Source organism: Carcharhinus amblyrhynchos, chromosome 1 (assembly GCF_965287045.1).
Source record: "Carcharhinus amblyrhynchos chromosome 1, sCarAmb.v2.hapA, whole genome shotgun sequence".
NCBI lineage: Eukaryota > Metazoa > Chordata > Chondrichthyes > Carcharhiniformes > Carcharhinidae > Carcharhinus > Carcharhinus amblyrhynchos.
In genome coordinates this window covers 133,843,867-133,856,427 of record NC_137324.1, presented here as the reverse complement: position 1 = coordinate 133,856,427, position 12,561 = coordinate 133,843,867, and positions in this window count along the sequence as shown.

Sequence of the window (12,561 nt, the reverse complement as noted above, 5' to 3'; positions counted from 1 at the left end):
AGCATTTTCATTGAGATATGTGTATTTAAACTGGTGAACAGTGCATGACTTCTGTGATGGTGGCTTCCTCTTAGCCTTTGCCACCCACGCAAACTATCTCCTGAGGGATGTACAAAGGGCCTGTGGGAAATGAAAGACATAAATTAGAGCTGTCAAGGTAAGAGGGCACTAAATCATTATTGCGCACAATGTCATTTTTCAGTGGCTGCCAACATCAAAACAAAATGAGTGAGTGCTGTATGCTAAGTGGCTGTGTGAGTTTTAATTCTTTCACCAGGGAGCTGGGACTCTCTTCAATGGTCAAGTAAGCTGAGACCCAGATTACCTCTAGCACCTCCTCCCCTGTGGTAGGGATGACTGTAAAGCTACCTCTCATCCTCTGTCTCGCCCAGGTGTTCTGTAATTACTTATCCTACAAGAAGCGGAAGAAGAGATCCGAGTGTGAGAAACGGAATTTGTTGAGAAGATAGATGACAACATTTATGGATGCCAGTGTGAGGAACCTGTGACAGGTGCGGGAGAATGTCAGTGATGGCTTGTCAGACAGATGAGGGTGTGAGGAGGTCACTAGCAGAGATAAATTGTCCATTTGAAGCGTGCATTGGTACGATGTACAGAAGGCTTAAGAGGGTGAAATGGAGGCGTTTGGGATTAGACGCAGGTCAGGAAATAGTTGGATGTGCCAAGTCATTCACCCTTCCTGCCCTGATTCATCATTAAATTTCTAACAGTGCTGTATCTTGGACCATGGAACCACAATCCTGTTGCTCATTTTTCTGCCACTTCAAACATGTTGGCCCTGTACTCTCCCTATTTCCTTGTTGAATACGTCCCAGTGATCTGTCACAGATTCACCAAAAAGTGTTTGCTCCCAGTCTACTCTGGCAAAATCATATCTGAACTTGCTTTCAGAGATAGGCTTCTTCTCTTTGGGAAACAACTTGCAACCCACAGCATCATGTCCAGAGATGCAACTCTGAAGTGCAGTGATGTTTTATTTCATTGTATCTCCATTCCTGTAGTTTCTGGTTCTGTCTAAAGATCTTCATCATATTTCAACTTGTATGACCAAGGTTTCAGCTGATATAGACTACTGATATAGACATTTTCATGGCCACTCATTCCAATCAGTCAGGAAGCCCAGAAGTGAGATGTTTGGTTAAAAAACCCACTGATAAGTATGTTGCTGAAGCTCCCAAGTTCCTGATTCATTGCTAAACTCCCCCACTGCATCTAAATCAGATAGAAGGAACTGCAAATCCAATTGCATCTAAATAATTTTTCAAGAAAATGCCCTCAGATTTCAAGAATGGAAAATTCCAGGAATGACAGCTTAACTATCAGCAGCTGGGCTCTATCCAAGTATAGTTCACTGTTAACTGAAGAGATACAACTAAGTAACAAGTTACAGTTTCCAGCATATATTTGTATTTTTTATTTATAGTTGACAAGAAGACTGGTCATTCATAGAATTCATGAAAGCCTGATATCCTTATTATCTGCTGGCCATCACCGGTGAAGGAATTGCACAAAAATGTCTCAAAGCATTGAAACAATTGTGCATACCCAAAAGTACTTTTTGCTTGCATAAAATCAACAAAATAACATAAAGCACCAACTTTAGGATGTATTTGAGTTGTTACTTGTTTAAGGAATAAAACACACTTCATGTGACTGCAATTTTTCTTTCTTATTTGGAATGCATTCTAAATGGTTGGAACAGCTATACTTACTTTCTTCCTTTGTTTCTAAAGGCAGCACAGGAAGTAAGCATGATAGCTTCTGGAACAAATATGCTATGAATTGGCTGCAGAAAAGTGTTATACCAACTATTTCTACCTGGGTTTAGTGCCATTGAGCACAACCATTAGTGGACTTAATGTTTTCTATGAACTCGAGTGTATTCCTACTGCCCTATAGTGACACTTAGTGGTCAAACAGAACCTTTGTTACTATACTCTTTCTTATTTCATTTGATGCTCCAATTTACATTCGATAAGACTGGGGATAAAGCTATAAATGAACAGATAATTTGTTTAATATAGGATATCGATGCGTTTAATTACAGGGCATTTAAAGATTATGAAATATGTGTGAAACATTCAGATGTAATAATTATCAATGCAAGTTGCTCTTTATAGAGATTGCAATATATGGATTTTTTTTTATTCATTCATTCATGCAAGTGTTGATAGCCAGCATTTATTGCTCATCCCTCGTTGCCTTTGGGAACGTGGTGGTGAACCAGCTTCCTGAGCCATAACAGTTTGTCTGGTGTGAATATGCCCACTATCCTAATAGTGATGGAGTTCCAGAATTTTGAATCAACAACATTGAAAGAATAAATTTCCAAGTTAGGATAGTCGGTGAATTGAAAAGGAAAGTGGTGTTCCCATCTGTATGCTGTCCTTCCCCTTCCAAATGGTAGAGGTTGTGGGTTTGAAGCTGCTGCATGGAATCTTTAATGTGTTGCTGCAGTGTATCCTGCAAATGGTACACACAGCTGCTATTGTACATCAGAGGAATAGGGAGTGAATGTTGAAGGTGGTGGATGCAGTGTCAACCAATTGTGCGCTTTGGCCTGGTTGGAGCTGCATTCAGCCAGGAAAGTGGGGAGTATTCCTTCACACATCTGACTTGTGCCTAAAAGGTAGTGGACAGACTCTGGGGAGTCAGGAAATGAATTATTCTCCCCAGAATCTCCAGCCTCTGACTTGATCCTGTAGACACAGGACAGGATTTTCCAGCTGCACTTGCCCCAAAACCAGAAAGTCCCTCCTGAGGTCAACAGACTTTTGCATGGTCTGTCCCCCTCACCCGCTAAGATTCCTGTGGTAGGCGGGATGGGAAAATTCCCCCCACAGTATTTATATAATTGGTCCAGTTCAATATCTGGTAAATGGTAACCCCCAAGATTTTGATGTTGGAGTTTTCAGTGATGGTACTGTTATCGGACAACAAATTTTATGAAATTGGGCACACAAAATGGAAGCAGACTGAAGTTACACTCAGAGCCTCTCCACTAAAAATCACAAAGTAACAGACATCGATCAGTAGACAAGAGCATGCTTTTAGAATGCAAATGGCAGTAGCACATAAGGGAAGCTGGACAGGATGGCACCTACAGGAACTAAAATCTCCACCCCATCAAAATCAGCACTTCCAAAACAGTCAAACAACCCATGGAGAGACCTAAAATTAGCATAGCTAAGGAAACGGCCCTGGCCCCTCAAACCTCTTTTGAGATCAATGACACGCCTGTGGTTCAAACCCCAGAGATTCTAGACCATTAATAACCAATCAGACAAAAACGATTAACACACACTTAAAACAATTTCCCCAACACTCAAAAACATCGAGACAGGATGGCTGAAGTCAAATGCTGTAAATAAAGGATTAGCATTTGAATTGCGTACTACACCGAAGTTCAGGTATAACTGTAGCCCGTTGTGGGGGAGTCTTTAGTGTGCTTTCAGGACAGTCCGATTGTATGTCCTGACTGCACCTCCATCAACGTAAAAGAAAATAAAGCTGTGTCGTTATTAAACTACACCCTGAGTCCGTAGTGGTTGTTTCGCCCACTCGCACTTACAGTACTACCATTGAATGTCAATGATTGGCCTCCAGCAACCACAACTATTCTACTCAGTGCTAAGTATGAATCTAATTTTGCTAAGGCTCCCTCATGCTAACTAGGACAAATGCTGTCTTGATGTTAAGAACAATCACTTTCACCTCATCTCTGGAATTGAGCCCTTTTATCCATGTTTGGACCAAAATTGTAATGAGGTCTGGAGCTGAGTAACTTTGGCAGATCCCAAACACAGCATCAGTGTACAAGTTGTTGCTGAATAAGTGTGGGTTGGTAGTCCTGTCAAATTCAATCACTTTGCTGATGAGCTGCGAGTAGATTGATGCGGTGGCATTTTGTCAAATTAAATTTTTATGGCTTTTTGCCGACAGAACACAAGTTTGACAATTTTCTACAATGTTGAGTAAGTGCCTTGGAACAGCTTATCTAGGGTTGTGACTAATTTTGGAGCTTCAGTACTACAGCCAGCATTTTATCAGGATCGATAGATTTTGCTGTATCTAATACCTGCAGCCATTTCTTGGTATCACGTGGAATTAAGTAATCTGTCTGAAGACTGTCATCTACGTTGCTGGAAACTTCAGGAGGAGGCTGAGGTGGATCATCCGTTCAGCACTCCTGGCTGAGGATGGTAGCAAATATTTCAACCTCGTCTTTTGCACTGATGAGCTGGGGTCCCCCATCTTGGAGAATTGGTATGTTTCAGGAGCCTCCTCATATGTAGCAATGTCAACCAACTTCCCATCTAAAATCACATCAGCTGGTTTTAAAGAAAAATGCTTTAACTTTTGTTAGTAAGTAGTCTCAGGAATTAAAGACACAGCTGCATGAGTATTAACTTCCATCCAAGTAAGTTGTCCATTTAATTTCGGAATCGCCCAAAATATATGTAATTCATGTCGTATGAATAAGACATTCAGTTGGAGCTCTTTATCATATTTCAGGATATTCTCTTCTTCACAGTTGTAATTCTTTTTTTCCATGCCGTAAATTATTTTTGTAGATTGCAACTTGTTCTTCTTGAAGGTATCCAGACCCTTCTTCTGAATATTCTTCTCATGGGAACCTGGTCTAGTCCAACAAGCTTTTGCAAATGTGACCCATTTTGCCACAATTCTTGCATTGACTATCCTTGCTCCAGCGTTCATTTGCTGAATGGCACATCTATGACATGTTTGTTACTGTTTTGACTTCTTATGGTCAGTTCCAAATTGTGAATCTTTAATCCTGCACCAAATTGTGAAGCTTTTTTAGCAGCCAGTTCCATCGACACTATGATTTCGACTGCTGTCTTCTTTGAAGCAATCTTCTTTGAATAGCAATTTTGGAGACAACATACTTGTTGATCACAAACAGTATCTTCTAATGACTCAGCAAACTCACAATGTTGTGCCAGTCTTTTTAAGATTGCCACAAACAGCAAATCTTTCACCTTCCAGTTAATTTCTTCAGTGGAACCTGAACCATTCCTTGATGATTTGTGGCTTTGGAGAGTAATGCTTTTCAAGGATCTTTGTAATGTCATTGTAAATTTTGGTTTCTGGCTTTGCTGGATGAACCAAGTTTTGAACCAAATGGTAAGTTTTAATTCCTATTATATTGAGAAAAACTCATACAAGCAACTTATTTTCAATTCTATTCCCTTGTATATAGTACCGAAACTGCTCTGCATAGGAACTCAAGATTCATTTTGTTCATTGAAAGGCTCCATAGATCCTAATTGACATGCCATTGCTCGAGCAGGCACTAGTGACTCGAGACTGTTCGGTATTCTTTCCTGCCTTCACAATACTCCGCTTTTTGATCTGCAGACAGCTAAGTTGATGTATTTTTTATTTTAAGTGGCCACACTCTTCAAATATGCCAAAGACTGCCTGAAATTTCACCCATTTCTGATCAGAAAAATCCCCTCTTTTAAATTCACACACAGAGCTTTTATTCTTACTTGGTTTTCCTTCACTGGCAGTTCAATGTTTAATCTTGTTGTTGTTTCTCCTCAGCCTTCTAATATTCGAACTGTGAGGACCCACAATCTCTTCTTTCTTCTACTTAGGATCTTTTCTCAATATATTTGATGAAGCAAAATTCAGACTCACAACGAATTTTCTTTCCGTAATGTCCTAACAATGTAAGGGATTGTGAGTTTTAACAAAAATAAAAGAACGTGATTAGCACACATTGATTCAAACTAACACACAAAAGATTTTATTAAAAAAGTTCTCTGCACTGCACAGAATACAAACTGAAAGTAAAACAGCAGCCTGTGGGAACACCTTAATGATATCACCATCAAATCATGTGATCAGCTCTTAAAACAATCTTCAACCTTTTTAAATTTATAACAAGAACTCTTAATCCTGGTCTATCCTTCTCGCACCTGACAGAAAATGGAGGCAGAATGGGGAGCCAAGAAGTCAAATTTTACACAAATACAAGCAATGATTGGCTATATTCACATTGCGTCTTGCTACATTTCAAGGCCCAAATATATATGTCTGATTCTTTAATGCACAGATGGTACGCAGTGATAGACAGTACCATAAATCAACATGTGTCTAGTTTCCTGCTGATAGTCATGATTCCTTCATCTTCTGCCTCTTCAAAACAGCCTCTCTTCCACCCAGGCCATTGGGTTTTGGGCTTCTGCTAAAGATATTGAATACACCATGTACATTGCTCTCTTCTCAGATGTAATCTGAGCACAGTACCAGAGGAGTGTTATAAATGGAGCTATGGATCCAGAGATCTGACTAAGCAGGCAACTGTCCTTCTCAAGCATAGGTTCCACTACCTCAGTTGTTTGTGAGGAGTTTACCATAGACCGCAGATGGAACACCCAAACTTGTGATCATCAGCATAATGTTCCATTACATTTTCTTCCAAAGATTCAACCTTTGGAATCACCTGGGGAGGAAGAAGAGTGTTGATGGAATGGAACAACCACTCAGAACAGCTGTTAGAAAGTTACGCATTAAGAAGAGCTTCATCTGAACAATTCCCAACATTCCCAGTGCATCAGTGCTTCCTGCCCACATCTCACCAGGGTTCTTTCAGCCACCATTTAATGACATTAATGATCAAACCTTCCTCATTCTCACCTCATTGTCACTGTGAAGGAGCAAGCAACATCAACAATTTATAAAAGGCCAACAATACAAAAAGGACTGTTCTTCCTTTCATTTAAACCCAAATTGACAATGGGCTATTGTCAATGGAAGGTGAGATGAGATCAGCCATGATTATACTGAATGGCACAGCAGGCTCAAGGGGCTGAACTGTCTCTTCCTGCTCCTCATTCTAATGGAGATTTGGGATAGCAACTAGTTCAGTGGAGGAGCAGCAAATTTCCAGCTCTACCATAATCAGTGAGCTGCATCAACCAGACTTAAATAAGATCAGAATGCAAGATTATCTGGGCCTCCAAACTGCACCTCAGATGGACATATGGTTGCCAATATTACTGGAATGGCTTATAGTCTCCATAAACTGAAGATTAATCTCTGGGACATTACTGTCAACAACTCTGGAGAAAAACCACAGGGGCATTGAAAAGTTTTGCATTTTATTAATTTTCTTTGAATATCTCTGTTTATTTGTTGTAAATGTTTTGCAAATGAAGAAAAAGACTGTCTGATTAACGGTGCTGAATTCTCCAATTGGGTAATGAAGAGTCTTCTTGCTTTCCAATTGATAAGTGTGGGTGAGGCGCTGTGAGAATGGATATGTTGAACAACCATTAGTAGGACAATGGGGCATAGAATCACAAAGATCAACCTGTTTGGAAATGAATAGCTGGGATGTGGAGGTGGGAGGTCATGTGATGAAACTTCCAGGAAAACATTCAGAGTTGGTAAAACATGACGAGCAGTGTGACTGTTCTCCTGAATCTGTGCGTGTTTCATGGTGGAAATTGAAAATCTTAACCTCATATCAACAAATCATAACAATTTTATATTCTATAATACAGCAAGGTTTTGTTAACCTTGAAATGACCTTGCTTTTCTCAGAAGTGTATTAAAGGTGCTGCTAATCTAGAGAAAATTCCAGTGTGAAATCAGTGAGAAGTTGAGGTGACCAGTGATTACAGTTTTCCAACCAAAAGCTAGAAATTCATGACCAGCATATGTTCAAAGGGAGCTAGCTTTCCAATCATTGGTGCAAAATTACCCAGACTCTGCTTTAACAACACATTCATTGACACGAAAGAAAGACATATCAAGATATGTGAAGACATTTGGGATATAAATCGAATGTCTAACTTATCATGCAGCTCCATGCATCAATAAATCATGTATGATGCAGCTGCACACATTAATATATTAACTATGATGCAGCTACATGCAGTAGTAGAAAGTAAATTTTATGACAATTCTTCCCCAAATTAGAGATTATGTAAAATTAATAAAACCTAAACTTTGCAAAATAAGATTAGAAAACAAAATTCTGTAACAGGTGCATGCACCTCAGAAATCAGCATGTAACATGATATGCTAAAATATCATTCAGAATGGAGATCAGCTAATGAAAAGAAAAATCGCAAGAGGCATTCTCTCCCATAGCAAGGGGCTGCTGAACATGATCTTGCATTCAAGCTGATTAATTACTGGAATTGTGAATAATGTAAATCAAATATATAATAAACATCCTGGGACTACTGAAAAACACAGATGAATATGCAGAGCACTCTTGTAGACTCTACATAATTCTGACTACTAAAGCAAAGCATTCTGTATCTCATCAACGAGATGTCAGGCATCTGAAGCAATGGAATTATATAGCCAGCTAGATGTTTAATAAAAAAACTCAGGAGAATATGTTTGCGGTCAACTAATGGCACTTGCTTTCACTGATTGTTCATGGTTGATAATAAGCAAAGGCTTTTGGCTCATGGCTAGTTTACTTCAGTTTCACATCTGGAATTGCAAGATGCCTTTGGATCCTATTAACAGAGTCAGTTCTTTTAAGTTAAATGTTTCATTCAAGCAAACATATGGCCCACATCCATTTTAACCAAAAGGTGCATAATAATGAAGCTAATGCGTCGTTCCTATTAGTAATGCTGTCATTAACAAACAAAACATCTTGGCCTGAAATGTGCACACACTATCAGCTGGACCGAGCAAAACTTGATTCCCGTTTCTAGCTGTGAATGTAAGACAACTGCAATTATATGACAGCCAATGTAAAATGTACTCTGACATTGGTGAAGGGCTGCTAGCAGGGGTGAGCACTAGGTCCAAGGTGGACCATGCAGAAGATTTAAATGTGGCTGAGGCAGCTACCTGGCTACCTGAAGGAGTTCCTAAGGATTCTTAGCAGTGGGGATGGGCTTGGGTGGAAGTGTAACGCTGGTATGGTGTTGCAGGTAGTAGTGGACTAAGAATGGACATTTGTCCATACAGGACAACAGTAGCCATCATGCCATGGAGCACACACAAATAGGTGATGGGGTGCCCAACCTACTCATCCTTAACAACTTTGAGATTGGTGAGTGTGAACCTGCACCAAGGTCATCAAGTCATGGAGGGGCCGAAATCTTGGAGATTTCATATACAGAAGCGAGACAGGTGGAGAGTGCAAACAATTTAGGATTTCTCATATCGGATGAGAAGTTCTAAGCAAGAGTCCCCAGTGATCCAGAAATGATGATGCCACCATGATGTCCACAATCTCATCAGCCAACCTCAATGCATATTTTCCGTGTGATGACTGATTCCATTGACTTATTTTCTTCCTCATCTCAGATGTGCCATCCTCCAGAGACAGGCAGGACACAGAAGACCCTCCATTAACACCAGAGAAGGAGCCACACACAGATCAATCCACATCACACATTCTCTTGCTAACAGGCACCAGCTCAGACACAAGCAAGTCAGTGGTCTTTGGTTTGTCAGCTCAGATGTCTGTGCACTGTGGGAAGTACAGTAAGAAATCTCACAATGCCAGGTTAAAGTCCAACAAGTTTATTTGATAGTAAACCCACTAGCTTTCGGGGTTTGCCCCTTCGTGAGGTGAGTTACTATCAAATAAACTTATTGGACTTTAACCTGGTGTTGTGAGACTTCATATTGTGTTTACCCTAGTCCAACAGAGACAGACAGTGCCCAGAATGCCAGCTATCACAGGGGACGACTGCTGAGACTACGACCTTGTTGAGTTAGAGACTGGTGACAAGTGTCCATCAGGTGTCAAATTCCAGATATTCAGCTGTTCACAATGGTTGGGGACTCCAGAACAAAGGGTCATAGTTTAAGGATAAGGGGTAAACCTTTTGAACTGAGGTGAGGAGAAATTTCTTCAGCCAGAGGGTGGCGAATGTGTAGAATTCACTATTATAAGAAAATAGTTGGGGCCAAAACATTGTTGGATTTCAAGGAGAAATTAGATATAGTTCGTGAGGCTAAAGGGATCAAGGGACATGGGAGGAAGGGGACAATCAGGATATTGAACTTGAAGATCAGCCATGATCAAGATGAATGGCAAAGCAGGCTCAAAAGGTCGAATGGCCTACTCCAACTTCTAGTTTCTTTGTTTCCATAGGATGATCTAGCAGAAATCCTAGAGGGTCTGCATGCCATGGTCTCTGTCACGAAGGAACCCATGTGGAGCTTCAGCACAGCATTGACCCTGATGACCAAAGGCTCAGACTCCTTTATTGAGACAGTGACCACTCCCATGGAGAGGCAGTTGCAGGGGTGGAATCAGGGGTTCCAGATGTTACGTTCAGACCTACAAGCCCACACCCATTGTGAGAGATGGATAAGGCACCTAGTCTTTCTGCTGAGTGCCTGCCCCTCATCGGAGAACAGAGACATCCAGATGTGTCTCACACTTGTAGACAACCTGCCTGTCGTCTGTGTGTTTTTCTCATAGCACTCCAGACATGGCATCTTCAGAGCCCATGATGACTGATGAGTGTCAGCAATGCCGCTGGTCGTACCCTCCCAGGCAGAGCTTGCTCAAGCCTCAATAGACACAGCATGACTGCCAAGGTCTTCAGTGCTGACAGAACAACAGTCAGCAATCTGCCTCCAGTGCCATTTCCAGCGAAGGGGGCCAAGACATCGCAGTTGCAAGTGTAAGTTTAAGGCACTGTGAACACATGATGGATTTTCATCATTTTGCTCATTTCATCAAAGTAATGGTTTGTTTCTGTGTAACTGTGCCAACAATTTTATGTTCTGTTCCCTGTTTGCTAATTTGCCAAATATGTAAGTACGTATTGTGTTTCTTCATGTTTTCCATAAATACAGGCTTCATCAGTGTCTTATGATAAATGACAGAGACAGCAACCATAACTACTGAGGTTGTGATGTAACACTGGGGGTCATGGTATTGTCTTTCCAGAAATGTATGTGAAGAAGGTGGTGCCCTCAGACGAGATGTAAGCCAAGCCTTGGCAGAGCATCAGGAGGACTACTGAATTAATGCCTTGCTGGTCTCCCTGTCTTTCTGAAAGTTCATCAAGGCTGCCTTCTCACTCTCATGCTCTGCCTGCCTGGGCTCCTCATCAGATATATCTGTGGAGTGTTCCTCTGAGGTGTTTAAAGCTGCCTTGGTGTCCTCATCCTTGAGTAGGTCCCTTGCCAGTGTCATATTTTGCAGAATACATGATGACAAGTGACCCTCACTCTGGAGGGTATTGCAGGGACCTCTTGGAATGGTCCAGGAATGGTCCAGGCAGTGGAATCTCATCTTCAGTAACCTTATCATCCTCTCAACCATTACCCTCATGGAGGCATGACTCTGCATGTGCCTGTCTTCCACCTCTGTCCTCGGGTTCCACCTTCTTAACGGTACCCATTGTCGCCCAACAGCCAAACATCCAGGCAAGCTGGAGCCACAATTAGCTTTGGCACCTGAGAGTGTCGCAGAATGTATACATCAGTGGACCTACCAGAGTACCTAGCATGATATAAAGAATCTGGGTACTGTGGTCGCATACTATCTGCACATTAACAGAGTGATAATCTTACTTTTCACAAAGACACTAAGCTGACCTGCTGGCACCTTGATGGCCAAATGGGTCTGGTGTCTGGCACTCTGGATATAGGGGCATCCTGAAGTACTTGAGAAGCCTCTGGTTTGCTCAGCCTAGCTGGCCTGATCTGTCCAATAATGGACAAAGGTGTGTACCCATCTGAACAGAGCGTGTTACAAGTTTGACGTAGGTATGGACAGCTGATTGGGGCACTGCTCAAATCCTTACTGATCCCTGGAAAGATCCAGATGCATAAAAATTGAGGGTAACTGTGGTCTTCATCACACAGTGTAAAGCAATCTTTAGCCCAATCATGTAGCATATTGATGTCACGGTTTACTTAAAGAGGTGGAGACTCCTGCAACTTTGAACCTTGGACATGTTGAGATAGCTGAATTGCTCCTGTACAGTCGGACAGCAGGATAGTGGTACATTCTGCGAACATGTCCACCTTGCCCTCCTGCTGGCTGTGCACCACGCGTTCTTGCCTATCTCCTCCCAAAGGTCACTCCCTGCAATGTTGCCTGAGGACGCTTGGCCTCCTTTCCAATATGCCTCTTTTTTCTCCTCAGAAGAGAGACACCTGACAGAGTATACAATCCCCACCTGCTGAAATGCCCTGAAGCAGCGACGAGCAGAATTACTCCAACAGAATTACTAAACAAAAGAGTCCTCAGAATGAAGCTGCAAATGCCACACAGAGGACATGGAGAAAAGATCTGGAATCTCAACAGTGGCGCAACAGCAAACCCTCACCAGGTCTCCATACAACTCTCACAGCCAGTGCATGAGAAAAGTGAAAGAACAGGATGGTCACCAGCCCATGTTGTCTTTGCGCCAACCTGAAATTGCACAGGCAAAGTAAAATTTCAGTCACTCTTTTAACTGGCTACTGAATTGTCAGCGGACTTGCAGCTGACACCTGTATAACTCTCCCGGCTGCCATAAAATAGATTGTAATGAAGTTGGGAAGAGATGCTCGCATCTT